The following is a 27,838-nucleotide window of genomic DNA, read 5'->3' on the forward strand; positions in this document are numbered from 1 at the left end:
TCATTTACCTCTAGAAATTCAATTAGTTTTCTATTGCTGTGTAACAAGTTGCCACAGACCTACAAATTAAACAATGCAAATTTGTTCTTTCAGTTTCTGTAGGTCAGACATCTAGCAAGGAGTTTCTGGGTTCTTTGTTTTGGGTTTTAGGAAAGTGAATTCGAGATGTGAGCCAGACCAAGTTCTAATTTGTAAACTCTGAAGAAAAGCTATGGTGCAAACTAATTCTCATTGTTGTAAGAATTCAGTTCCTTGTGGTGTAGGACTGAGGCTGCCATTTTCTTGCTACATGTCAGATGTTCTCATCCCTTAGAGTCTACCCATTTTTTTACCATGTAACCCCCTCCATTTTTAAGCCAGTTACATGTCAAATCCCTTCCATGCCTCTGATTTCTTTCTCTGCTACCAGCTTAAGAAAATGTTTTGCTTATAAAGGGCTTATGTGATTAAGTTAGATCAATCCAGATAATCTTCCCGTCTTAATCTGATTAGTAGTCTTAATTATATTGGCAAAATCCCTACTGCTATGTAATTTAACAAGCCTGGAGTAACACTAAAAAATAGAAATCATGGGGGCCCATTTTGTAATTCTGCCAAACATGGAAAGGTTACTTCCATGTAGCTCATTGTTTTCATCATAGCTGACCCTTGGATGACATGCTTGGACCTGTACAAGTCCACTTATATGCAAATTATTTTTAATGTATACAGCAACTTTCTGTATTCATGGGTTCCACATCCAACAATATTCACAGGATGACAAACCTGAATATAGTGAGGCCCATTTTTTTCTATATGTGGGTTGCACGGACACTAGAGTATCTGCAGATTTTGGTACTTTAGGAAGCCTGGAACCAATCTTATGTATACTGAGGGGTGACTATACTGCATCAATCACTGTTGCCAGAGAAATGGGATGTAATAATTGACTTTGACCAATTGTGGCTCATCTCATCTGTGTAGTCCAGAAAGGGAGTCCTCTTAGGTAGGGGAAAGGAACTAGACACTGAGAAGGTAACACACTGCACTTGAGTTCTGGTCCCAGTACCACCAGTTACCAACCATAGGGGTTTTGGTAGAAATTCTCTCAGATTGTGCACCTTCACTAATATAAGTGTGCTGTGCTTCTAAAAGCTGAGCTTGTAACTAGCATCAGAAGTCTGAACTTGGCTACTGGAACTGTTTTCCTAAAAGATGAGAGAACTGCACACCGACAATATTCTTAGTGTTGCAGAGAAAGCTGTTTAGGACTTTCTATATCCTTATTAATACTAGGGCACAAATTCAGATACTTTAAATTATGTCATTTTACAGATATACTTTTTAAACACATTGCCTAACAGAATTTTAGTTTGCAGTTCATTCATCTCGGAGAATATAACAGGAAGATTGGTTGGCATTAGAAATTCCATCTGAACTTTATTTCATGTGAACATGTATGTGTCTAATTTTTCTTTCATAATGAGGTAACACTGATTATGCTTTGTCCTAGAAACATTTGTCAATTTCCCAATTTTCTATTTGCTGGAGTAGACCCAGGACTAATTTCTAAGGGGAAAAAAACTAAAAACTTCACCAAGCATACTTTTAAAATATCGTTTACTAGCCATACATTCAGGCAAAAATCTTCATTAGACTTCTTATTTTATGCTTACCCTTCTCAATTGTTTGTTAATGAATGTAAGAAATGTGCTTTAATCCAAAAAACAGACGTTTCTTTTTGCAGCTTCTTGTCAAATAATATAAACTCAAATTTCTTGATGTTTGATTATTAAATATTCATTTTGAAATATCACATTTGTGAAATATTTCCTGAAGGCCACACAGCATACGCTTTTCTGGGTGTCCTGAGTGTTACCTTTGAATCAAGTATAATCGACAAGGGTCTATATACTGTATTGTCGAGGATTATTTTGACCCCCTCTTAGGTTTACTTTACTGAATTATGATTTAGTACTAGGTTACTGACATACATTGAAAGACTTCATCTGAAAGAGCAACGTGAAATGTGTTGTTATATGCAGTATAGAGAAGCATAGGGAAACATTGAGCTCTTAATCACATAAATAATCCTCTTTATAGGAAACCAAATAAGAGATTTCCCTTTAGTGTACAAACCAATCAAGAATAGCTTTGCTTCTTCTGAAGAACTGATTTGACTTCATATTCAAGTCATTCTTGGTCCACTAGGAACCATATACATAGACTCCCATCCCCTGCAACTCTTCTATAATACAATATGTCATGCATTTTTCCCTACATATTCAACGCCACAGTTTATTATTTGCTCTTTATACTGACTCCTAGCTGTATATTTTATCTTTTTATTAATGTATTTTTATAAAATGCCTCAAATCCTTTGTGAAGTATAAAAGGGGACTTCAAGAACAAGTCAAATTTATTTGTATTCTCATCTTCTATTTAAAGTTGACAAATTATATGAGTTTTATGTAGTAGCTATTTAAAATATGTCATTCATATATAATTTAATACAAATATATTTGTATGGCTCCTATGGCCAGGCTTAGTTCTGGGCATAAAAGATAAAAGACAGTGCCTGCTTGAAAGGACTTTCAGTGTTACTGGTGGAGAAAAATAAACTGAAAATGATAATGTGAGGGGCTGTGTGACCAGAAAGGAAGGATGCCTATCTCAGACTTGTATTTGTCAGAAAAGACTTTACAAGACATGTTTCAACTGAATTTTGAAGGGTTTGCGTTAGCCAGGTCAAAAAGTAATAGGAGAGGTATGTAGGGGAGAGAGATTGCCAGAGAGAAGAGCCTATAGAAATTTACCAAAACGGCCGGGCAGGGTGGCTTACGCCTGTAATCCCAACACTTTGGGGAGGCCAAGGCGGGCGGATCACCTGAGGTTGGGAGTTTGAGACCAGCCTGACAAACATGGAGAAACCCTGCCTCTACTAAAAATACAGATTTAGCTGGGCATGGTGGCACATGCCTATAATCCCAGCTACTCGGGAAGCTGAGGCAGGAGAATCGTTTGAACCCAGGAGGCGGAGGTTGCTGTGAGCCTAGATAGCACCATTGCACTCCAGCCTGGGCAATAGGAGCAAAACTCTGTCTCAAAAAAAAAAAAAAAAAAAAAAAAAAAAAAAAAAGAAAGAAAAGAAATTTACCAGAACATCGGGGTGGCCTTTGACTATTTCAGAATGGCTTGAGAACAGGCTACAAGAGCACAATCAGGAAATAAGGCTAGATCATGAAGGGCCTTAACGTCTAACTAAGGATTCTTTTAAAAAATTTTTTAATTTTATTTTTTTAAGTTCCAGGATACATGTACAGGGTGTACAGGTTTGTTACACAGGTAAACGTGTGCCATGTTGGTTTGCTGCATCTATCAACCCATTACCTAGTTATTAAGCCTAGCATGCATTAGCTCTTTTCCCTAATTCTCTCCCCTAATTTTTTTTTTTTCCTCCTTGAAGTACCAGGGATACCCTGAAGGATCTTTATGGAAAGATATGAAGTCAAACAAATAGAAACATTTCTTGTATCTTCAACAGCTAACATTTTGTCTTGACTGAAGTTACTAGATATTCAATTAATATTGGTAAAATTATTAGTGGGTCAAGAAGTATAGCTACATATTTCATTCATAATCTCCTTAACATGTTTCCTTCATAAGCATTTCCATTCATGAACGCTGTTGGAAAGGGGAGACTGTTCTCTCTCTCCATTTCACCCTGTTTCCATTCCTGCTCATTGTGTTAGGTATTTTGTGGTGAAGATGAACTCTAGAATCAGGTATTACAATTTGAATGCTGGCTGCACAAATGATAAGCTACATGCCCTGGGACAAACTGCACCAGCTCTCAGAGCCTGTCACAAGGCAGTCAGGACATTTTAGGAGCAAATGCCTATGAAGCTCGTAAAAAGGGCTTGGCTTATGGTAAGATTACTAAGAGTTAGCAGTGCTGTAGCGGGTTTATTCTATTTTCTCTCACTATTTTTTCACACAGTTGTCTTTTCCATATTGATGGGTCTACTTTGGCAAAGTGAAGCACATTTTCCTCTACCTAGTTTCTATACTACAGACACCTGTTTTGCCCACAGGCCTCTGAAGAATGTACATAATCAGAAAAAAATTTAGCACACATGGCTTTATCAGTATAAACAATAAAATCTCAGTGATAAAGAAGAATACTAAACACTCTTGAAGTAAAGAAACCAGAGGAATCACTCCTCCAGATCACCTTTTTCTCCACTGACAGTTTTGTTTTGTTTTTACATAAATGAATCCTGCAGAGGAAGTTTGAGAAAAATATTTTTAGACTTTGCTAAGTCATTTTCTTATTGCCCAGCTTGCAGAGGCTAGTCTTTCTCCACCATGCTTATTTCACTGCGCGTTTGCTACCATTCATTACTCACTCTCATTTTTCAGGATGCAAAGTAGCGTTTATCTCTAGAGCCCATATCTACTTCCCTTGATGAGATATTTTGTTACAACTATCACTTTGCCAGTAATTTTGTTGTGTCTAGAAAGGAGGTAGGATATACAGGCACTATGGGGATTGGAGCTGTATTTGCCACCTTACTCTTTTATATGCGACCCTTCTTTTAGTATTCCTTCCATATATCCATACAAGGATTGTCACATTTTCTATCCCCACTTCTCTGGTCCTGGACTGTTAAGCCTTTTATCTTCTTGGTTTCAAGTTAGGGTTGGAAGTGTAATTGGATAGAGGGAGAAATAGGAAACATATATACCTCATTATATGTAAATCTCGATTTTGCACATGGGTGCTCAGAATGCCATCACAGTTTTCTATTATAATAGATACATGGAGCTTTTTGCAGATACCAGTGCTAGGCATGGACTTGTTTTCATTCATGTAGTATATCACTCATGATTTTGTCCAGATCTGTACTTTTCACACTGTTCACTGCTCCCTGATCTTTCAGCACAAGCAAACAATCTTCTGAAAATACCTCTCTCAGTTTGAAGGACAATTAATGAGAAACATGCCAGAAAGGTTATTATGCCCATTTTCTGGCCAGAGCACTTTGAATCACACAAAGAAAAGCTAAGCATTATTTTGACATTTATTGTCTGAACACTGACTATATGTTTCTGAAGATAAGGGTTGGCAAACTGTTTCCACAGTCGGATCCACACAGCATGACACGTGCTTGTGAAAGGGACTCATCTGGTCGAAGTTCTCCTGCACTTATGCCACACAGAGTTCAGCTGGAATTTGAAGCTTGAGTAGTATTTCTTTCCAAAGGCCATTAACTGTTCATGATACCCTAAAGTTATTATGTACTGTAACATTGCATTCATCCTGGACTGTTGACTAATCATATGTCTAATTTCATAGTAACACAATAGGTCACAACAGTTATTATTGTATTTACTAATTCAGAGATTAGGTTGGTTTAAGTTGAATATCAAATTGCCAGGTCATAATAAAATGATTTTTTTTAAAGAATGTTTTGAGAGAAAGATAAAGAAAAGCAGCTGGGCACGGTGGCTCACGCCTGTAATTCCAGCATTTTTGGAGGCTGAGGCGGGTGGATCACTTGAGGTCAGGGGTTCAGGACCAGCTTAGCCAATGTGGTGAAACCCCATCTCTGCTAAAAATACAAAACAATTAGCAGGTGTGGTAGTGAGCGCCTGTAATCCCAGCTACCTGGGAGCTGAGGCCAGAGAATCACTGGAGCCCATGAGGTGAAGGCTGCAATGAGCCAAGATCATGCCACTGCATACTCCAGCCTGGGCGACAGAGCAAGACTTAAACAAAAAAGGTAAAGAAAAGCAAAGCATTTAACTTAAAACGGGTTTTATGGGCCAACTGCCAACACCTATTTTTATTTCTTGCTTTTCTTGTAGTTTTCTAAACTTTTATGGCACTTTTCCTACACGCTTACCCTAGTCTCCTGTTTGCAGACTTTTAGGAATTTCTGCTCTCCCTACTGCTGCCTTTGAGCCATTTATGATCAATCCTTCTAGCTGTAAGGAACTTTGACATGTACCACCTTGTCACATGCTCATTTTGCTGAGCCTTTTACGCAAATAACCTAAGAGGTGACTATTATGGTTTGAATTTGTCTCTAAATTTCGTGTGTTAGAAACCTAATCTCCAGTGCAATGTGTTAAGTGGCACCTTTAAGGAATAATCAGGTAATGAGGACTCTATCCTCATGAATAAGTTAAAGTCACTATCATGGAAGTGGCTTAGTTTTCACTGGGTTCCTGATAAAAGGATGAGTTTGGACCCCTTCCCTTGCACATGCTCTCCTGCCCTTCCACCTTTCAACATGGAATGATGCAGCAAGAAGGCCGGTGCCAGACTTCCCAGCCTCCAGAATTATGAGAAATAAATCTGTTTTGTATAAATTACCCAGTGTCAGGTATCCTTTCATAGCAGCACAAAACAGACTAAGACAGTGACTTAGAACAGATGTAAAAACTTCCTGTTCCATTGCCTGGTTCCATCACTTCCTATTTTTTCCCACTAAGCTGATGTTCAGTTCCATCATGCTGCTTTTATAGCTGCTGTTCAAACTTTAATGAGGACCATCAATGCTTGCTCTGCCTTTTTAAAAAACAGATTAGAACTTAGAAATTACAATGTCGAACAACTCTGATTGAGTAAACACAATTATATTAAAACTGTGAATTAAAAACAGTATCTTACAAATTTAATACCTTAATTTACAGACAACCAAGGACCAAATGTCTGTTGACAGTTATGCATCTTCAATTACTATTCAGCCATAGTGACCTTGCCTCAGCAAGTAGCATTTAAGCCCATTTATTCTTTTTCTACCCTGAGGAGACCAGTTATAGTTTATCTCCCATGGGGATGATCAGTATCAGGGCAGCTTGCTTCATGTCTGTTATTATAAGGCTTTTGACGCCTGCTCACCCATGTTTGAAACACAGGTACAACCATAACAATCTATAGCACAGGTTGGGTGCTTTTGTTGTTGTTTTTACTCACCCTATTTTCCAAACAAAGGCATGAGATAAAAATAAGTAAGTATACTACAGTGCCATTTGAACTTCACACATAGCCACCTTAGCTATTGATTACACATCAATTATTGTTCCTATTTGCTTCTATACTTTCATTTCATGACCTAACAATGACAAAAAAAAACCCCTCAAATATGGATGTTACAATTAATTAGAAAGTGTAGCGCCAGATGTACCTTTTCTGGGGATTAAGGTTGCAAAATTACCGAGAGACGGCCTCACTGTGGATTGAGGGTTTGGTTCAGGTGAAGAACGAGCTGCTTCTGCACCTTCAATATGTGAACACTTTTGGTTAGTGAGCCCTCGGACACACATGGGAAAGCCCTCTTTTCCTTTCTGTAAATTGAGGATGAAAAGAGATGAGTCACTGAGTTTAACAACTGTCTCCAGTTACAGTAATGATGGGCCCTGATTCCGAGAGGCCCACAGGTTTACTCCACATTGTGAGGATTCAATACAAAACCAGGACTAAAAACACTACTGCTCAGAAAAATGTCCTTGGATCCTACACAATGCCTGTTTTTATTTGTTCAATGTGGAATATTTTACTGAAGGATAACTTTACAGGCATTATGCATATCAAAGACAAATGCCATAAACTAACCCCTCCAACTAAGGCTAGGGAATTAGGCAGGCTGAGATTATGCATGAGCCTTTCCCCATATATGCATTCTTCTTTTCTTGACTTATACTGACTCTTTCGTGTCTTCTTTATTCGTCACACTGCTTAAACAAGAACTCCTGCTTCCTTGGCCACTCTAAATATGTTGATGAAAAGGGAAGATGGTCAAGCCCTGGGAGAATAGGAGGAGACTAGGGGGCATCCCATTATCAACCCCACCTGGTTAGGAGCCTCATTTTCCCCACATTCCTATTAGGAAGAGTGTGCTCTGAGTTTACTGTCTACTCTTGTAGGTACCACAGCTATTTCCCACTCTGATTATATTTTTACTCTTACTAAAATGTTTTTACTCCTTTTCCAGTTCACTCAAATTCTTCTCATGCCATAAGGTCCAGTCCCAGTGAATATGCCCTGCTTGCCCCTGAATTCAAGGAGCCCTAATAAAATCCCCCATCTCATCTGCATCCTGAACTTTCTCTTTCCTCATATGGGCACTACCAGTATTCCAATGTTCCAGGAAGATGCCTTACAGTCCTATTTCCTTGTGTGTCTCATATTGCAGGTGGCAAGGCATCTACAGTGGTCTCATCTTTTGCTTCCTTTCATTCCTCAGGTTCCCAGTTCAGTGATACAACTCTGGCTCCATTTTACCTCAGCTATCCACTTAGTTTCTCAAATGTAAAAATAGAAAATAGGTTTTGACTTTTCTGCACCTATTCTTGCATTGGTAACAGCTGCCTATGTTGATATGGCTTTTGAGAGGCTGGGTGGGAAAGAGCCATGATTGATTGGCTGGACACCACAGGTCTGGAGTAGAAGAGGTGACACTAGCACCACATACATGGGATTCCACCCTAAATCATAGATATGGTCATGTTAGAAAAGAAAAATAGTCCTCAACCATAACACATGAATCCCATCCCCAGTCTTTGAATCTTCATTAGCTTTTCTTCCCCTGTAAGTTCTCTCTTCGTAAGCCACATTGAACCACTGAAATTGCCAAAACACATTTTGTATCTTTGTTTCTTCTCATGCCTTTCCCTTTGCATTTCCACCTAAATAATTAAAAATCTTGTTGCCAGATTAAATATTGCTTCTTCCATGGCATATCACGTAATAACTTTCTCTCCTTGTCTGGTCTATGGCCTATGCACATATGCACGATGCCCTTATTATTTTCCACTTTCTTTTCCTATTTGATCTTGTGCTATATGTTTATATGTTGCTATGTCATGGAATCTTGGAACTAAAATCTCTCATCTCACTCTCCACCCAAACTGTCCTTTGCCTGGAACTATTTTACAGGGGAGAAAATTAAAACTCATGGGAGTTGTCATACATGTCTGAAATCTACTGACAAGATGGAACTGGAACTCAGCTCTCCTGAAAATGGCTCTTCCCAGTTGTCGTATTATATTGTGAAAACAGACCAGTTCACAACAAGCAACAGCAAATGAGTGCTTCATTGAATGATCACTTTCCTAAATAATGTGGAAGATTTTTAAATTTTATTTTCTTTGAGGATTTGTCAGTAGAGCTTTTTTGAACGTTAATCGCTCATGTGTTAGCCTTTTAGAAGTAAAGTAAGCTGTTTTATCACTTACGTAAAATTAGGTTTCCTTTTCCTTATGCATGTTATTCTTTTCTGCATTTTGTACTCGCATACTAATTCCTTGCCCACCATTTTCCTGTGTCCCTGCTCTGGCTTCTGTCTCCAACCCTCCCTGTCTGTTGTTTAAGATCTGGTCTCCATGCTTGCCCCTTTGTTTGCTGCTACTCCTTCACTGTCTCTGATCTTTCCTGATCCAATACTGTGAACAGTTCCAGCTCTGATCTCTGATGGTTAAATGGACGTATCAATTGTCTTAGATCCATATTATAAATATATCTTAGATCCATATTATAAATATTTATCAGACAGTTTTGGGAATTTTAAAAAATTTTGCTACTGCTTTTCCACTAAATTGACCTAAGAGAGTGAATTATCCACTAAATTGACCTAAGAGAGTGAATTATCCATTTTCTGAGGTCAGGAAACACTTGTCTACCTTTGAAAGACCCAAAATACCTAATAGTGAAATATGCAAACAGTAGTGTCCAGTAAGTGCTTGCTGAATTGGGAAATGAATACAAGGCTGAACTCCATGATCATGAGGCCTTTGATTTATAACTTTAAAGAAAGACTAAAACAAACATACTTTTCTTTAAAAAAAGTAAATTTTTTTTGTAAGGTATGGAAAACGTAGATATAAATATATTCTTATTTATTGGTTTATCTTTACCAGACCTAGTATACCTAAACTTGCAAATTTTGCTTGAACAATTTTGGAATCATGAAGGTTATAAAGTGGTTTTGTTTTGAAAAACATATGCCCACTTTCTTATTTGGAAAAGATAAGGTGTTACAATTCAATAAATAATTACTGAGAAAATAAAAACCTCTGGTAGCAGAATTTACTTGACCACAGAGCATCAATGCATTACCTTTGATGATTAGCCAGGGTTCTAAATCTATGTGCTAATGAATTCAGTATGTGCAATGAGGGAATAGGTAAAACCATAAAACCTCAAAGCTTCAGCTTCTGTAAGCCTCCTTGGTGCAAGCAATCATATCAATGGCAGTTCGAGCTTCCCTGGACAAAACAGAAGCCACATTTTATTTATCTCCAATATTGCAACCAAACAAAACTTTGGAACTACTTAAATTTAAGTGTATAGCAAAGTAGTAATGAAATGAATTAGTATAGATAGTGTCTATGTAAAACGGAAACCTACAATAAGTGCTGGACCTCAGGGAATACTTCCCCTTTGATTTGAGTGAAGATAGCCTGGGTGCAGTGCCTCATGCTTGTAATAACAATTTGGGAAGCCCAGGCAGAAGGATCACTTGAGGCCAGGGATTGAGAGCAGCCTGGGCAATAGAGTGAGACCCCCATCCCTACAAAACTTAAAAAAAAAAAATTAGCTGGCCGGGCGCAGTGACTCACCCTGTAATCCCAGAACTTTGGGAGGCTGAGGTGGGCGGATCATGAGGGTCAGGAGATGGAGACCATCTTGGCTAACACGGTGAAACCCCATCTCTACTAAAAATACAAAAAATTAGCCGGGCGTGGTGGCGGGCACCTGTAGTCCCAGCTACTCGGGAGGCTGAGGCAGGAGAATGCATGAACCCGGGAGGTGGAGCTTGCAGTGAGCCGAGATTGCGCCACTGTACTCCAGCCTGGGCGACAGAGCGAGACTCCGTCTCAAAAAAAAAAAAAAAAAAAGCTGGATGTGGTGGTGCACATTTGTAGACCCAGTTACTCAGGAAGCTGTGGAAGGAGGATGGCTTGAGCCCCGGAGTTAGTTCAACACTGCAGTGAGCCATGATGGTGCCACTGAACTCCACCCTGCATGACAGAGCAAGACCCTGCCTCAAAAATAAAAATAAAAATAAAAATAAAAATAAAAATAAAAAAATAGGGGGTAGGAGATAGGTCTAATGTCCAAGGTTGTCATGTCCGATGCTAATGCTCAAATGGGCAGATTATCGATTATTATCAATTTTATTTTCTGTCTAATGCTAGTTTTGGTTGAGAACTAGAGAGTTCTTACATGGACACAGAAAAATGTATTTGGAACCCCGCCATTGCTACTTGCTGTCCATGTCAGTGTTTCTCAAACTTTGGGTACATTGTGGAGACTTTATGAAAATCACAGACCAAGCATTAAACTTGAAATTTATGAGGATGAATTATGGCATTTAGATTTGTAATGCTGCCATACGTGATTCTATGTCACTCACAAGTTCGACTATTGATGTCAAGAATTTGAATACTGAACCTTAGTGTCTCTATGATATTGGAGAAAATAATACTGATCAGATTGTTGGGAAGGCCACATGAGATAACACTGTGAATTGCATAAATATTGGCCTGTACCCTTTTCTTCTATCCTGTAGCTTGAACGTGGCCTTCCAAGGTATTGTATTTACCCAAGCTGTAGTAGATGTTATAAACCCACCTCTTCAGGCTTTCTTATTTTTCTGTATACACCTATTCTCTATTCTTATTTTGATTTTGTCATTTTTAGTCATCAATCTATCTTATATTAATAGGCAAATAAACTCCCTTTAATGAACGACATCTTGCTGTAACATTAAAGACTTGTAAATTGAAAAATCTTTTAGTTAGTAGAAATATTCTTAGGAAAACATCAGCAAAATACTCAAACAGGAAAGAAAAATTTTAGTGTAGAGACAGGAACTATGCAAACTTTTAAAATATTAGTCTCTTAACTAACTTCTGCAATATTTGTAATTTTGTAGACATAATTTGTGTTGAAGTCTACTCAGTAAGAAAGTCTCAGTAAATGCATTCTCATCTGGATATAAGGAGGTCAAAAAGTTTCCAAACAATTTCTCCTTATTTTAACAGTGTTTTCTCTATCATGTTATTGCTTGAATAATAAAACAAAGTTACTAATAAAGGAATTATGGTCTCAACATTTCTTAATAAGCACATGAAAAGAAACTATATTAACTGCAGATGAAAGCAGAAGTTCTTAGTTTTGTTTCTAAATAATTTTGATCTTCAAAAAGTAGATATTTCCCAATTCAATTTCATAATACTGAAATTATGAGATAGTGTCATGAACACCTAATAGCTGCACTTGCCAAACTATTCAAAATAGAGTTAATTCTATAAAGCTCTCCTTTTGATCCCCAATATCATTGAATGTCTAGCTTAGTTAGCACTCTTGTAAAACAGGTTGCAGGTTTAAGTTTAGAATTTCTATGTCAACGATAGTGTGGTCATTACCGAGGAAGACTTAAAAACATGGGGAAAAATCCTTAATATATCCCTAAAGTAGTATATTTTTAATTTAGAAGGAGAGGATGTTAAAATATTTATTAAATAGGCACGGATTTTGAAAGTTGGAGAACTCCTGCTTTGGAATTAACATGTTTGAGGGGAACCTGCCATCTTCAGCCATCACAAAATGTGATTCTTTCTATGGTCCTGTGTCCAGGGTTGTGTCTGAACCGAGTTAGTAATGATAGCCCTACATGGTAATTTGAAATGCAAAAGCAGACTTTTATTCTGTGGGATGAAGTGGAGTAGACATATCTTTGAAAGCAGCTTTAATAGCATACCCTCCAGAAAAGTAAAGGAAGGAACTTGTTCTATTGTTCTAGACTATATTCAGTTTGAATAATTCAATATCAATCATTGCTCAGCTTTACTTCCAATACTGTGGTTATAAGCGCAGAACCCCAGCTTTCTCTGGAGAGCAGACAGTTGTCATTGGTGATTAGCTATCCTCTGAGTAGCTGGTAATAGAAATATTTTATTCATTATCTATCTGATTACACCCTCACAGTTCACCCTTTAGCCTTTGTAGAGCAGCTGGCACAAGTTAGTTTTCAAGTGTTAGATTGTTCCACAGGTCAAACTCTAAATACACAATATTCTTTCCTGTACTTTAAGCATGACTTTTCTGTAATAATTTGTTATTCAAAGCTGAGCCTTCAGTCTATGCAGCTACCTAATCTATTACACAAACATTACATTGCCAAAAAAAGAAAACATTCAATATATGTATTTGATTTATCTGAATATAAACAAATGTATTAATTGTGGCCATGAAGTCTGGATGTGACCAATAAAATTATGAGTCATAAAAAATCACATCCTAGGTACTCTCTCAAATCTTCTGACTTCCCTGTCCCCAGAGGTCTGAAATAAAAACTTAAGTTTGAAAGTTGTATTAATAAGTATAGACTAGGCCACATGCTGTGATAACAAAGAAACCTCAGTATCTCCGTGGCTTAAAGCAAGGGTTGGCAAACAACAGTCCATAGGCAAAATCCAGCCCAACACCTGTTTTAGTAAATAAAACTTTATCGGGGCATAGCCACTCTCATTCATTTACTTTCTGTCTATGGCTACTACATTCTTACTATAATGGCAGAGCTGAGTAGTTGCCATAGAGACCATATGGCCTGTAAGTTTAAAATATGAATCATGTCATTTTATAGAAAAAATTGCTGACTCTGCACTTAAAGGATAAAAGTTTTATTTTTTGTTCATCCAAGGTCTACTAGCCAAACTTTCTCCCTAAAGCAGTTCACTTCTAAGCTCTTGACTCAGTTGTCTAAGTTAACTCCACCTCAGGACTGTACTGTCTCAATACAAAGGTTTCACTTTGGCCTAGGAGAGATTGACATCACCCTTTAGTGATAGCCAGTCCAAAGAAACGGACTCACTGCACCACAAAGGATCTGGATTATGTGAGGGAGGACATGGGTATTTGATCAACAGTAGAAATCGTTGCCGTATCAGTCATCTGCACATAAGTGATACTTAAGGACATGAGGCTGGATTAATTTATCAAGGAAGAGTTTTGATAGAGGAGAGAAAAGGTTCAAGACTGTCTTGGGGCATTTCTAAACAGCATTAGGAGCTCGGAAAGAATAAGAGATAGCAAGAAGAATATAACGGAACAACCAGGGAGATATGTGTAAAACTAGTTACTTGTGGATGTCCTGGATGCCAAGGGAAGGAAATGTATTTAGAAAGAAGAAATTATATGCCAAACGTTCATGATAGACCAAAGAATAAGAGAACTGGAATGGAATACTGGATTTCGGAAGATGATTGGTTACCTTGACAATAGCTTTTTCAGTTATTTGGAGTGATTTCAAAGCCTAATTGTAGTGAGTTTAAAAGAAATTGGGAAGCAAGAAATTAAAAAGGAAAAACTTGACAAGTACTTACAAGAAATTTTACTGTTAAGAAAATGAGTAAAATGGGCCGGATGTGGTGGCTCACGCCTGTAATCCCAGCACTTTGGGGGGCCGAGGCAGGCGGATCACGATGTCAGGAGATTGAGACCACGGTGAAACTCCGCCTCTACTAAAAATACACACACACACACACACACACACACACAAACTAGCTGGGCGCGGTGGTGGGCGCCTGTAGTCCCAGCTACTCCGAAGGCTGAGGCAGGAGAATGGCGTGAACCTGGGAGGCGGAGCTTGCAGTGAGCCAAGATCGCGCCACTGCCCTCCAGCCTGGGCGACAGAGCGAGACCCCTTCTCAAAAAAAAAAAAAAAAAAAGAAAAGAAAAAGTAAAAAGAAGAGAATAACAGAGTCAAGATTGAGGTGTTCTGCTTTTTCCTTTACATGTAGGATTTTTCTTCTGTCACTTTGCAAGCCTGGGACTTCCCAGCCAGCGACACCCTAACTTGGGTCCTCATCGGCCATGCTGGTGTTCCCCAGCTCGCTTGTTATAGCTTGTACCCGTGTTCAGTGGTTCTGGAGCTCTTGTGCCATGCCCAAGAAGAATGAGCATATGATGGACATTGAAGAGTGAAGAGGACAGAATAATTTATTGAATGATGAAACAGCTTTCAGCTGAGATGCGTGCGGAGCTGGTCCCCCTACTGGCAGGCAGGAATATCCCCTTTGTTGCTGGGTCGGGGGGTCTTTGGACTCAGTATGGAGAGTGCGCGTTGATTGATTTGTGAGTATGCAAAAAAGGTTAAAGTGAAGATAACTCTTAAATGTGGGCACAACAGTGTAGGAAATCAATTAGGAAAGGGTAGGTATATGAGAAATAGGTGAAGGGTGGTGATTAATCCGAGGAAAGCATGTCAAATGGAGAAACAAGTTCTCAATCGAGTCCAAGGGTTTAACTTGTAGCTTGGCTTTCAGGCTTTAAACCGTCCTTGGCTTGGAGGTGGAGTTTCACGGGGACCCCTCCCCCTGCCGCCTAAGCATTTGGCTGCCTTCTGCCGCTCTCACTTTTTCAAATGAGATACAAACTTTCTCACGTTGATGGAAATGATTCTGTACAGAGAGAAAAATGTTTGCTGTAAGCGTGAGAGGTAATTGCAAAGACACTGAATGAAGCAAGTGAAAGGAAGGTAGTGGACAAAGGGAGAGAGCTGCCCTTAGGCAGAGCATAAATAATACTTTAAAAGAAATGAATTAACTCTGAATCTTTAATCTTTTTTCAGCAAAAATATCTCACTTTTTAACTCAGCATTTTCAGATCAATATTCTTTAGCAAAGTTAATTCCAGCATGGTCCCCTGGTCTGAAACATTTTGGAGAAAACCACCTGCAAGTAGGTCAACAGCTTTCTGACTTCTAAACACGACTGTTTTAACCCTGGTAACACTTTATAATTAGTGAAAAACAGACTGTAATCCTAATACCATCCTCATGGTGCTGGGATGGCCAGATGTTCATCTTATATTTCACAATCATTGTGTAACTGAATCTCTAAAGAATCTAAGTTACTTTTCCATGGAAAGTAGTTCTTTTTCATGGTGAGCTATAAAATTTCAAGTGGAAACTACGAATTTCTTCTCCGAATGCTGTTTAATTTTTCCAATGGCAATGCTCAGCTAATGTATTTATTTCAAACCATAACTTTTCTTTTTACTCTAAATATTAAAAAGTGTTTTACAAAGAAAAAAAGTACAAGTTAATGATAGTACAGACCTGAGACTGTTCTCAGTTATATGTTAATATGTGTGTGTGTGCGTGTGTGTTGTAATCATGAATAAAACAGAGGGCAGGATTTAACAACCTCTTCCAGTTAGCATGTTAATTTCTCATTTTAAAGAAACCTTTTTTCTGAAATACAATAGTTGACATGAATCCCATAAGTTTCATTACCTTTTTTCTTGCCCTTTTTTGAAAAACAGCTTGCACATCTCCAGCATTGCATAAAATACCCATTTGTAATTATGCTTAACCTTTCGAAAGCCTTTGGGCATAGTCTGCTCATTAATCTTTAACCTGACAAGCCTTGGGGGTTGTAAAATTGGTACCTCTATGTATTAGAGACATACAGACTAGAGACTAGAGGTACAAAAGGGGTAATTAAGAGGAGGTAAGAAAAGAAATAGAACAAAACTAGAGAGATATGATTATATTATGGTAGATGTCAACAGCAGGGACGATAGAATACAAATCATTACAGACGGAGTTCAGGAAATAAATGACGGTATATGTTTTTAGAAAAAAAATTAACCATACCCTGTCATACTCAAGAAAAACTAACTTGCACCAAATTGATTTAAAATAAAGATTTACAAATATAATCACACAAAATATGAATCAGCTCTGCTTTTACGTGACATTCCCATATCCATTTTTCCATGTTGGACTAAAGTATAACAAATAACTATTTTAAATAAAACTAATACCATTGCCTGAAAAATTAGTTTGTGATGAAGGAAGTACCATATTTTTTAACATATTCAGATGATCATTATTTTTCTATTGGGTGTTGATGAAGAGAACTAACAAGAGTAAAATGTAGTTTTCTCCATAATATGCTTTCCTAGGTATACAATTTTTCCTAGACACTTGTGTCAACCATTGAAGATTTGTTATTAAAAAGCTAAGATTCCCATACATTTGTACAAATATGCATACATATGAAAATATTGTATTTATTAAACAGATTTAAAATTTTTATGGTAATTGTTTTGTTTTTAGCCAATACTATTCTTCAGTAAAGGGAGAGTCACTTTATGGTTAAGTCTTCATTAATACTTTATATAATAAGGAAAACATGGGGAAATACCTTTATCCCTTTATACTAAACAAGAAAATAGTATAAACCAACTTTGTGGTCACCACATACTTGAGTTAGTGGTATTTAAAAATAGCTAAGTTGCTATAATAAACAGACTGTAAAATCTAGTGAGTACATTAAGTGAGATATTTATTTTTGTTTCATATCACAGTCTGGAGGGCAACCAGGCTCCAGATAGCAAGGCAGCTCTGCCAACTTTGACCAGTTTCTCTAGTGGGTACCATTACCATTTCTCACCCAATAGTTAGAAAGGACACAGGGAATCTTAGGTAAGCTTCTTTAGGAAAATGATCTGGAACTTCCACCCACTGCTTCTGCTTATATCTCATTGGCTCAAATGGGTAAATCAAACTACAGTAGGAACTGAGGAACATGGTATATATGTGTCCAACTAAAATTTGAGGGATCCCTTTACTAAAAAGAACAAGAGGAAGCTGGATACCAGCAAACTCTTCAATCTTAACATTATATTTATACAGTGTTTTATATTAATCGTGTATAATTTGGTAAGATTTTAAAACATAGAAATAATTACATGCATAAAGATAAAACTGATTAAGCATATAAATGCATTTATTCAGTCTTTATAAAATATATTTGTGTATGTTTATATATTCTATGTGTGTGGTAATTCAGTATTTAGATTGACATTTTAAATAGTTTCAGATTTAGCTTTTCTGATTTTTAATTTTTATGGATACATACTAGTTGCACATATTTATGGGGTACATGTGATATTTTGATAAAAGCATGTGATGTGTAATGATCAAATCTGGGTAATTGGGATATCCATCACCTTAAACATTTGTCATTTTTTGTGTTGAGAACATTCTAAAATTTTTTTGTAGCTGTTTTGAAATATACAATATATTATTTTATAGTTGTCTTTTTTGTGCTACTGAATACTAGATCTTATTCCTCTAATTGCATTGTTATACCCATTAACTAACCCTCTTCATCCTGCCCTCCCCCCTTACCCTTCACTGGCTTCAGTAACCATCATTCTATTTCACTGCTTCCTTGAGATCAAGTTTTTTGGCTCCCATGTATTAGTGAGAACATGTGATATTTGTGTTTTGTGCCTGATTTATTACTTAACATAATTTACTTCCATTTCCACACATGTTGCAGCAAATATGATTTTTTATGGCAAAATAGTGTTTCATTGTGTATAGGTACCACATTTTTTTTAATCCATTCATCCATTGATGAACACTTGGATTGATTCCATATCTTGGTTATTGTGAACAGTGCTGCAAAAAACGTTACAGTGCAGATATCTCTTTGATATACTGATTTCCTCTCTTTCAGATATATACTTAATAGTGGGATTGCTGGATCATATGGTATTTTTTTTTTCATCTTTTGAGAAACCTCCATACTCTTTTCCATAGTGGTTTACTACTTTACATTTCCACCGACAGTGTATGAGCATTCTCCTTTCTACCCATCCTTACCACCATTTGTTATTTTGTCTTTTTAATAGACATTTTAACAAAGGCGAGATGATATCTCATTGTAATTTTGATTTGCATTTCCCTGATTCATGACATGAAGCATTTGTTCATATACCCATTGGCCATTTGTATGTCTTTCGAGAAACATCTATTCAGATCTTTTGCTGGATCATATGGTAAGCGTGTTTAGTTTTGTAAGAAACTTCCAAACTCTCTTCCACAGTGGCTGTACCATTTAGCGTTCTTATTGTTAGGTTGGTGCAGAAGTGATCGTAGTGGCAAAAACCACAATCACTTCTGCCAACAACCTATACCAGTGAATGAATGAATGAATCCTCATCAACATTTGGTATAGTCAGTGTTCTAAAGTTTGACTGTTCTAACAGACATGTAGTGGTATCTCATTGCCTTTCCCTGATGACATATTTTGGGGATTTTTTTCATATGCCGAATTTCCATGCTCTTCTTTTGCCATACTCACCAACTATTCCTTAAAGCCTTTTCTTGCACATTCTTGCATCCTTTTTCACTGATTTCTTCATTAAGTAGAATATAATTTCAGGCTCACTTTATTCATTTATCAATTTGATAAGTGTTTAGGGAAATCTATTATATGCCAGACATTATTTTAAGAGCTTTAAATATAGTAATTAATAAAACACAAAGATCCCTGTCCTGTAAACTTGTATTTTTGCCATCAACTATAGACATCAAATAGTAAATTTAGCAAATAAGCTATCGAGAAGTCGGAAACTAGTAGTGCCATGGTTTCAAGCATGCCATTGTCATGCCATGCCATGCCAGAGTGAAAGAAAACTCAGGAAGGCCCCAGCCAGGCAGTTAATGATTCTGGACAGGAAGGGCCACACTTTACTTTCATTCACAGGTTATTGGCAAGGACTCCTCATGTAGTTTCAATCAAACAAGAGGGCCAATGAGAACGTACAGTCCTATCAATTGTCTTGCAGTGGGGAGAACAGGAACTATCTGGAAGACCACAGCAAGGATATAGGATTCCGAAGTTCAGCGATTATTAATTGTGGGGAGTTGGAGAAGGTAGGTCTCATTGGAATGGCGAGAGTTGAGCAACATATTAAAGGAAATAATGAATTTAGTCATGCAGATATTTGGAAGAAGAGTGCTCAAGGCAGAGTGAATAGACAGTACAAATAACCTAAGGCCAGGTTGTGCTGTCCTGTTTGAGGAACATTCACAAAGTGTGACTAGAGTAGATTGGGTGAGACAGGAGTTTTGTAGGGATGAGCAGAGTGATGTAATGGGGTCAGAACATGTAAGGCGCTGCAGGCCATTGTGATGAACTCGCCGTTGCCCCAAATAAAATGGGGTATTATTTTTGGGTTTTGAGCAGCAGCATGAGACAATCTGACTTACGTTTAAATTGTTAGCTTTGAGAGACAGGTTCTCACTCTGTCATTCACCCTAATTCTCAAACTCTTGACTTTACGCATTCCTCCTGCCTCAGCCACCAGAATTGCTGGGATAGCAAGTGCAAGCCACTGTGCCTGGCTTCTTGATTTTAGAATAGAATTATAAGAAGGAAAAAGTAAAAGCAGGGAACAAGTTTGGAGACTATCTCAATCATCTATGCGTTGAAGAAGCTGAATATTTTCCAAAATTTTCCTCAGTTTTTCTGGACACTCAGATTATATTTTCTCAGTGTCCCTTGCAGTTAATGTGACCATGACACAGGAAGAAAAGTAACATACCAAGGTTTTGTATGGTCCATATATATATGCAATTAATCACTTTCTTCAGGTGCCAATTGAATGAAGAGGATGGCAAGTTAGAACTGCTAGATACAAGGAACGTGGATTTCTTTCTATTTATTGATTTTTCTTTTCTTTTGAGATGGAGTCTCACCCCATCACCAGGCTGGAGTGCAGTACCATGATCCTGGCTCACTGCAACCTCCGCCTCCCAGGTTCAAGTGATTCTTCTACCTCAGCTTCCCTCACCCCTCCCCCACCCTTGGAGTAGCTGGGACTGCAGACCCGTGGGCTAATTTTTGCATTTTTAGTAGAGACAGGGTTTTCACCATGTTGGCCAGGATGCTCTCGATCTCTTGACCTCGTGAACTGCCCACCTTGGCCTCCCAACATGCTGGGATTACAGGTGTGAGCCACCACACCCGGCCGTGGATTCCTTGATGACTGTGTGGAGCTGATAATTTCACTTCCTCAAACTTGCCCTACTACCTATTAAAATTAAGATGAGTAAGAAAAAGAGAGTGGAAAACATTGAATTTATCCACTCAGATTTGGGTTTATTATAGTAGTATTACTCTAATGCATTGAAGTGGAGTTCTGCTGAATACATGAAATTCATTTAGCAATTAGGAGACAGGTGGCAAAGTGACTGATATCAGAGACTGAGAAGCTTATGGTTCATGTTATGCAGTTACATATTTGGTAAAACTCTCATGAGATACTTGGCAAGGTAAACTAAATACCTCCAAGTCTGCAGTCCTGGAAATGATTAGATGGAAATGATTAGAAATAATTAGAAAAAGCCAAAGTGTTAGGTTATGTTGGCTGTGATTGGCTCCTTTTAGCCAGTGCACTTAAAGAGATAAGCACAAGCAAGAATTGGGTAGTTTCAGGAAGAAATAGGGGTGAGAGTACCCAGGGGATTTCAGATATCAAAGGCCTGACAGGGGTGGCAAAGCTGCTGCTCTGAAGTTGAAAGAGGGAGAGATAAGATTGGAAGAAGTTTTGAGAGACAAACACCTACTGGATTTCTCAGTTGAACCAAGATCCAACTTTGCAGCAAAGATCAGATAAAAGATGTTATCTCCCATCAACACCAATTGTTCCAGATGATTTCAAGGTCTCTGACATTGAGTTGAGAAAACAGAAGGCATGATGGGGAGGGGAGTGGTTAAGAACAGTGAAATAACAGATTTTAGAACTACGTCTGGCAAAGAACTTTGGGTGGTTGCTAGTATATGGAACTGATAGGAATTAAATAGATAAGAATGTGGGCTTTTTTGTTTGTTTATTTTTATTTCTTTTTAGAGACAGAGTCGCACTCTGTTGCTCCAGCTGGAGTGCAGTAGTGTGATCCAGGCTCACTGCAGCCTCAACCTACTGGGCTCAAGTGATCCTTCTGCCTCCGTCTCCTGAGTAGCTGGGACTTACACAGGTGTGTGCTACCATGCCTGACTAAGAAAAAATTGTAGAGATGGGGTCTCATACCATGTTGTCCAGGTTAGTCTCAATCAAATTCCTGGCCTTAGGAAATCTTCCCACTTCTGCCTCCCAAAGTGCTGAGATTGTAGGCATGAGCAACTGTGCCTAGCATGGTTTGTTTTTTGAGGTACCATGTTGCTAAAGAAACTATAAACCTGGACTAAAAGTGTCTTGAAACTCTTTGAATTTTTAGTGACATTTAAACTTGCCCAGAAAGGAAATATTAAAATATCTATTTATATTCACTTTTCATATAAACATATGAAACAAACTTTAACACTATGTAATATGTTAATTAACCCTAGTATCCTCAAAAGTTCTTAGACAAATGGTCAACTGTCCCACATAGTACCTGAAGGATCTTGTTGGAAGTGGAGGTTTTAAAATGAAGAGTGATTGACATCATTACACTTATTCATTCTCGTCTCATTGTATTGCTACCCATTGAAATTTACATGTGACCATTTGAGTGGATTTAAAAATTATATATTTTAATAAATTCGTCTTACAAAATGAGCAAGTGGCTAAAAATGTTCCTGCAAACAAAATTTCCAATTGAAATGATATCATACAAGTATAAGAAATCAGTGAGAAAATGGCAGAAATACAAAGAGTTCATACTAAAACTAAAGTAAGTCATATTTCAAAGTAAATGAAGTAATTTTGTCAGAGCTGATAAGTGGCCTAAATTTTGAAATTTAAATTTTTTAAATTTTAAAAAATTTTTAAAAAGTGATCAAGAATGCTTTTGAAGACATGAATTTATATGCACTATTGTATGACCCTTGCCTAATGTGCATATTAAACATTGAGATATTAGCTAATCACAGTAGTATAGGTATGTAATTATAAATGTGTATATTATTTATAATGAAGAAAACAAATATTTTGGAAATTGCAACTCTAAATAGCATGTAGAATGTCCATTTTTGTTGTTCTGATGTTTTGTTCAACTCATGAAACCACCAGTTAATATTAGTGAAGATTTCATAGACATATACCCAAAATCAATGATCTCATAACCACCAAATAAAAATTTCCTTTTGGCCAAGTCAAAGTTTCCTGCATATACTCCCTAAGTTAATGCAATATCAAAAGTACTCCCAAAATACATATTGGCTGAAATGTAATAAAGCTGATTTCTTGTTTATGTGTTTGTCCTGGGCAGGAGGCTGCATCTTTTCCATACATTCATTCAGGACTCACCGCTGAAGGAAGTTTTGTCTTGTTCAACAATGGTGCCAAGGTTGCTTCTACAGTCCTTTCTATGGAAACTTGGAAGGAGGAAGTGCCTCAATTAGTGGATGTAGAAAAACTGTAGACCTTGAAGTGGCACATATGTCCACTCACATCCCATTGATTAGAATGCAACTCATGTGACTACACACTATTGCAAAGGAATTAAGGAATATAGCCTAGGTGAGAGCCCAGGAATAAAAGGAAATGAGTTCTGGTTAATAGTTGGCACCTTCATCATAAAATTTATTTTTGGCTTGTATAGATGAATATAATAAAAGTTAATCACTGAGTATAGGAAGCTGAACCTGATCAGAAGGAGGAGCTGCTGTGTAGATCAGGTATTTCATGTGATGGACTGGATGCCTTCATTCAAGCAGAGAGATGGGTTTGAAACTCAGATTTCAAATATGTAACTTGCCTATACCAAGTCCATTGAAAAAAATCCAGAAGAACCGAGGTATTCAAATGTATAAATCTATAGCTTTTGCTTTCATTTATCCTCAGAGATAAGCCTGCTACCTTCCAGTGAGGTATAAAAAGAACTTAATCTTGTAGTTCCATCCACATCACTAAATTTGAATTATCTTGCAGTGTAGAGAAACTGTTTTGAATTTCTCTAACACTATCTATACAGGATCCATGTCTTAAAACAATCTCAGAGTTAACGGGACCAGGTAAAGAACATTTAACACCTTGCAGTCAACAAAGGTGCTTCATACACACTGAATATCTTTTGAATAACTTGCTTTCTTAGACAACAGCAAGAGATAAAAATTCCATTGAGTAATGCATATTACAATTTGCTTTTTCTCAGAGTTGATAACTATAGATTCAATTTGAATTAAATGTTTTAAAATGGTAGCATCATTGACTATGTGACAAAGATTTTGCTAAGTTATAAGCTTTGAAGAAGCACAATGTGAAATGTGAACGTGTTCAAATCAACATTCAATTTTTCTATCACTTTGAACACCTAGTAACCGGTGTCTAAAAATGCTAACAAATTTGAAACATCAAGGTCAAAACTACATGATCGTTCTTGTACTTTTCTATTGTAAAATGACCTCATCTACTGTGAGAGAAAAAAAAATTCTCATTGAGAAAAAAGGAACTCAGGAAATAACACACCTTGAGATAGTGTTAGTTATTAACTACCAGAGAGATCTCCAATCACGAGTGTATATAAAAATTCCAGTGTCATTTTTTATTTCCTTGTAACTATAACAACTTCAGCCTCTTAACATGTTATATAAATGTTGGTTTATCAGGAGACATGTAAATGCACATATATAGACATATATAAGGACCTTCTAAATTCTTCAGTGTTTGATTTTAAAAGTCACTTGAAAATAAGAAATAACTGATGTAACTAAGAAAATTTAAAACTTCATAACATAACCACTAAATATAAATAAAACTATTCCTGTGAAGAGATCTAAAAGAAGCAATACTCTAAAGAAATTTCATTTAGGATTTATTTTTCTAGTTTACCTGTATTTCCTATCCTCATTTTGAATAATATATTAAAGTTTACATTTTCTGTAAGTGCCAGCATTCCTTTGTTACTGAATTGTAATGTTTTGTTGGGTTATGGACAGAACAACTTGCCTTTGGTCAGTCAGGATGTTTTATTGTTTATGACATAGATGATCTGTGATGAGTACTAGTTTATCCTCTAGCTCTGATTCAGAGCAAATAATTCACCTTCATTATCTTTATTTACATATGTATAACTTAGAATAACAATAGCAAACTTAATTTAGAGTAATATTGCCAATGTTGAACAATATATTCGTTTGATAGGGCTCCCATAACGAAATACCACAGACTGGGTGACTTAAACAACAGAAATATATATTTTTTTTCCACAGTTTCAGTGCCTAGAAGTCCATGGTCAAGGTGCTGGCTGGTTGATTTCTCCTGAGGCCTCTTTTCTTGGCTTGCAGATGGCCACCTTCTTGCTGTGGCTTTACATGGTCTTTCCCACATTGTATATCCCTGGCATCTCTCTCTTCTTATGACACCAGTCCTGTTGAATTAGGGCTGTGCCCTTATGGCTTTTAACCTCAAATTGCCCTTTTAAAGACTATCTTCAAATACACATTACAGATTAAGGAGTCAACACTGAAGTTCAGTAGAACACAATTTAATCCATAATGGACGATTTAATAGCTTATAACTTTGTGAATTATAAAGCAAATTAATTTGTTAGTGTTGTTTTGATTTAATGAAGCTAGGTTGTTCCAATATTGTCAATCAAGTTCAACTAATTCTAAAACAGTTCTTTATCCACAGCAGCATGTGGATTGAAATGGGTGGTAATAACCAAAACCACATACACTATCTAATGATCCTTGTTTCTGGCAGTCATTCTCAGTTGGCAACATTTTTAATGAGATATGCCTATGTCAGTAGTCAGTAAACAAACATTTTTATTTGGATACACCCTGAAAGAGGTAGCTTCCTAAATGAAATGGAGGCTTTTCTGTACAATATTTAAAACCAGAAATGCTTGCTTTTAGCCCTGAAGCCAAACACATGTTTGCTTAGTAAGTGTGAGAAATCCTACTAACCATGCCCAGAGAACAGCCTGTATGCACAATAAACTTATAAATTTATTTTTATTATGGCCTCTTAGATGGTCTTGTAGAAAAGGTTAAAAATTAGGTTTGTCTTAAAGACAAAATTCAAACTCAGTTAAGTTGGGTTTATGAAAGCACTAACAGTATTCTTGCTTGTTATGATCTGCCTTATATGGAAGACAGACAACAATTTTTAGCTTGCTTTTCACTACATTCAGCCTAGCAGCTTGTACAATTAAGCATATGAGAAGTGTCTAGAATGATGAAGGCGATAATGATCTGTCATGATTATATATTGCCACTGACCTATGAGACTCTTAAAAAGACCTTTGTGAATATCCATTAATTCCATATGACTCAAAATTTTGTCTCCTTTACTCCGTTGGGTATATTATTTCCATTAAAAGTCACATATGCTTATTGTTCTGTTTATAGGTTAAGATCATTTTTTATTTCATTGCTTTGTGACATCACAAATACATAATATCTGCTTTCATTTATGAAAATTGAATGTTCATCCCACTGGGACATCACTATCAAACTCTGTATGCCTCATTGTTTTCTTAAAATGTGCATAGTCACTGTGGATAATTTAATATGAAGTACACACATGCCATCTTTTAAGATCTTAAAACTTCTCAAAATTAAGGACAATATACCAACAAACTCAACTGAAGATGGGGCTGAATGTTAGACAACGAAAATTTTGATATGTAAAGGGATGCTTATTGACCAAATCTTCCTGTTTTCAATTGTACTGTACAACTGAAAAATGTACTTCTTCATAGTACTTTTCACAAATGTAGTTAGTCATATTACATATTTAGAAGCTTTCTTCTGCACTAAATTACATGGTCCAAAATGGGAAGAATTTGTCTTGTTCATTTTTTTATCCCAAGCACTTGCCATAGTGTCTGACCTATATTAGGTGCTCAGTAACTATTTACCAAATAAATGAATTATTAGATGAACTACAGAACAGATTCCATGGTTCATATTTAAAATATAATTCTGACTTCTTACTACTCTAGTCCAGTGGTTCTCAGCTGAGGGTGATTTTGTTCCTCAAGGCAAATTTGGCGATACATGGAGACAGTTTTAGTTGTCAAAACTAGGGGCATATGCTGCTTGCATATAGTGGTTAGAAATTCTGCTAAGCACCCTGCAGTGCCCAGGGTCAGCCACCCCCACAACAAATACTTTCTGACCCAATAGCCAAGATTAAGAAACCCCTAAATACCCGAAATTAGTCAGGCTATTCCTCCAGCCATATCCCTATCCTATTTTCCCTTTCATTTACTCAACTCTGGCTATCTTAGACCTCTGCCAGCTGCTTGCTTACACCAAGACTTTAAGGACTTTCCACGTGGTGTTCTTCTTGGACATTTTTTTCCTCATCCTTTATGTGGCTAATTACTCATGTTGGGGGTTTCAGTTTAAATCAACCATGATATTAATTTCCATCCTGAAGTCACATGTTTATTTCCTATAATATTAAAATATATAATTGTATATGTATATATATGTATAATTTTTGCATGTTCTATCAGACTATATTCATGAGGATCGGGAGTCTGCTTAGCCTAATTGTAGCAAACAAGTGCTCAAAAATTTAAGAAACTGAAAAAAATCAGTGTTGTTGGATATAGTGATTTGTATATGAGAGTCTTGTGCAAGGTGATGAGAGATAAATAGGTAGGGCTCTTTAGATCATGGTATATTACTTAGAATTTAACCTAAGTGCAGTAAGAAAACAAATTATTTCCAAAGGGAAATAACCAGATTTGATTTATTTTTTTAAGATCATTCTGGCAACTATGGAGAAACTGAATTAGAATGAGACAACTTAGAAGCAGGATAACTAGTGTAGAAGCTGTAACAGTAGTCTATATGGTGATGGTGGCTTGGATCATTAATGTTAAAAGTGAATAAAGTCTCTGTAGACTCCACCTATGGGGACAGGGCACAGCTAAACAACAACAAAAGCAGCAGAAACCTCTGCAGACGCAAACGACTCTGTCTGACAGCTTTGAAGAGAGCAGTGGATCTCCCAACACGGAGGTTGAGATCTGAGAAGGGACAGACTGCCTGCTCAAGTGGGTCCCTGACCCCTGAGTAGCCTAACTGGGAG

This window comes from Macaca mulatta, chromosome 17 (genome assembly GCF_049350105.2).
Source record: "Macaca mulatta isolate MMU2019108-1 chromosome 17, T2T-MMU8v2.0, whole genome shotgun sequence".
Taxonomy (NCBI): Eukaryota; Metazoa; Chordata; class Mammalia; order Primates; family Cercopithecidae; genus Macaca; species Macaca mulatta.